Source organism: Lactuca serriola, chromosome 8 (assembly GCF_051521515.1).
Source record: "Lactuca serriola cultivar US96UC23 chromosome 8, Lser_US96UC23_V15, whole genome shotgun sequence".
In the NCBI taxonomy this organism is placed as follows: Eukaryota; Viridiplantae; Streptophyta; class Magnoliopsida; order Asterales; family Asteraceae; genus Lactuca; species Lactuca serriola.
This window is the reverse complement of record NC_136415.1, coordinates 57,682,337-57,685,354: the sequence shown is the minus strand read 5'-3', so window position 1 is coordinate 57,685,354 and position 3,018 is coordinate 57,682,337.

The window sequence follows — 3,018 nt, the reverse complement described above, 5'->3', positions numbered from 1 at the left end:
TTAATTTCTATCAAATATATACTTGTGCTGGCTTGTGTATCCGATGTGGGGGGTAGTTTAAGATTTGTTTTTGTTTTCGATTTATTAAAAAATTAAAAAAAAAAAAATTAATCAAACAAAATGTTTAATTGTTTTAGATCTCACAATAGACAGGATTCTTGTGAGGGTCCTTCAACACCTCCGCCCGAAGAGCATATCATAGACGTGGAAGGCCAATGTGACAACCCAAAATTTTTTTGCCTTGTAAAGTAAAAAATCTAACCATTCAACTCAACTGTGTGTCAGACTCATTTCTAATGAGTTCTAGCCTTATTAAAGGCCATTCTAAGGAGTTTTAAGCCTGGTACACTTAAGGAATGAGTGTAGGAATGTACCTGCTAGAGACAATGTGCAATATTCAAGCCTTAAGACCACCAAAAAGGAGTTCACGACCAAGGCACATGAGTTTACGGCCGTAAACTCTTTAATGGCCGTAAACCCCTCCTATATATATGAGAGCACTTCATTTTCCTCATTCTTTTCCTTCCTTGGCCGAAATCTCCTCAAACTCTCTCAAGTATCATCAAGTTCTTCATCCAAATCCTCCAAAGACGTAAGTGTTCTTCCCTCTAGTTGTTGTTATCCTTCTTAATCACGCCTCATCCTCATGATTCCTCCATGAAAACATCCTTTTTGTCTAGATCTCCAAGAACACCAAGAACACACTAGTGTTTTTGGACCGAAATCAACCCTTTCAAGCTTCAATATCATGAGTACTCCTTCCTTAACTTGTTGTATGATAGAAGCACTTGATTTTAACTTTGAAAACATCCATTTCTCAAGAGCAATAGGATTTTACGACCAAGAGAATCTCCCTTGGCCGTAAACCCTTATAAAGGTACCATTTTGGCCATAAACCCTTCTAGAAGTTAATCTTGTGACCTAGAACACTTCCTTGATGCAAAGAGGACCTTGTCACACACTTGGGTACAAGATGCCTTGAGTTTACGGCTGTAAACTCATAGTTCCGTAAACCCTATGGTCGTAAACTCCATGAGACATACCACTTGGGCCGTAAACTCTTCTTTGTCGTCGTACACTCCCCATAGATGAATCACATGTGATTCTAACACTTGGTCCAAGTGTTTCCTAGTACCAAAGGGTGTTTCCTTGGATGTTAGTTGCTTATAAACACTTTATTCATGCAAATATATGCCATATATGTCATTTAGGACTCATTTGTGTTTCGGGACTTCATTCGTGGAACTTCTCATCCTTACACGCATATTCATTTGAATCACCCACATAAGGTGAGTTCATACCCCTATAATGAATCTTTTAACTGTTTTAAATGTTTTTAGGGGGGGATACAAGTTGAACATAATGATAATTGTGTAAATGTTTGTTATAAACATCTTTCAAAAGATTGCTTATAACTTTTATAAGTGATCAAAACATTTCAAAAACTCTTTTAAAGTTATGTTACTTTATAGTTTAACAAAACTCTGTTTTTAAAGTACAAGCATAATTTAGTAGTAAAATGAGTCTTTTCAATAGCAGTTCAAGCAAAATACTAGTAAACTATAAGGGGTATAGTTTAGAGGTTCAGTTCATACTAGATACTAAAGCATACTATAAAGAGAAACAGGGAGGTAGATACAATACATCAGAGAGACATACTATACACTATACATGATAACAGAAAGAACATACTAAGATACTATAACTGAACGAACATACTAAATGCTATAGCAGGAGAACACTACATGATCTAACTATACCAATAATCACTAACTCATTGTTCTAAACAAAAGGTGATAGTAAATTGGGTATAGATGATCATATATATATATATATATATATATATATATATATATATATATATATATATATATGGTGCATCTACAATATGCCATGATTTATATATATGGGGTACATCTACAAAGTACCGGATATTAATAGATAAAACAAACTTGTTTTAAGGTAAACAGTACGTCGGTATGTCAATTCAAAAGACGGCTGTGTACTTACATTTTCCCAATACTTTCATATTGTGACAATCCCACTTGAAAGTTAATGCAAGCTATTTTCGAGTTAAGATAGTTATAAACTAGGGAAAACTTACATTTTACAAACGACAAAGAGAACAGTCGAGTCTAGTACATTCAGTAGAAATAGGGCCTATAATGTTAACTTTATGATTCCTTAGTGTATACATTAGGGATATATATTAATCGGATCCGACAGGTAGTAGGATGTGTGCTTTCCGCTGCATTTCCTGTTCCTTGTTTGGTTGTGGGCTTAGAGCAGAATCACCCAACCTACTATCTATCCGATCTTAGTTACATATATATTTCGTATACACCATGTAATCATAAGGGGTACCAGCTATGGGACAGGTCATAGTATAAAAATTCAATACACCGTTTTTCTAGTACAAAACATACTTTTCAAATAGAACATTTGGTAAACAAAACTAGAAACTTACCAGTAAAGGGTTTAATCCATTTTATTAAACCAATATAAACTTAAAGGACCTTAGGTGGTTAACTCTATAATACCTTAGTTTATACATCAGGGTTATATATAATTAATACCCGATAGGTAGTTGGATGTGTGTTTTCCGCCTCATTTTCTGTTCCTTGTTTGGTTGTGGGCTTAGGGCAGATCCACACAATTAACTATCTATTCGATATTAGATTATAGGTAGCTAGTATAAACTAAGTGATTATAGAAGGAACCACTGCGGTTACCATTTTTACTAAAAGAAATAAGGGTTTTCTTAAAGAATCTTTTCATCAAATATAAAGGAATTATTATTGTTAACTCCATGAGTAACAAGTGAATACGCCAAGTTTATATACAAGAATGATCTTAGAAACAATGGGATGTGTGCTTTCCGCCTTACTTCCTGTTCCTTGTTTGGTTGTGGGCTTAGGGAAGATACACACAATCTATTGTTTGGTTACTATGGGTTTTTATATAACTTGTATCCATTTAGTACTCATAGAAAGGATTGTACAGTCATTTTTACTTATC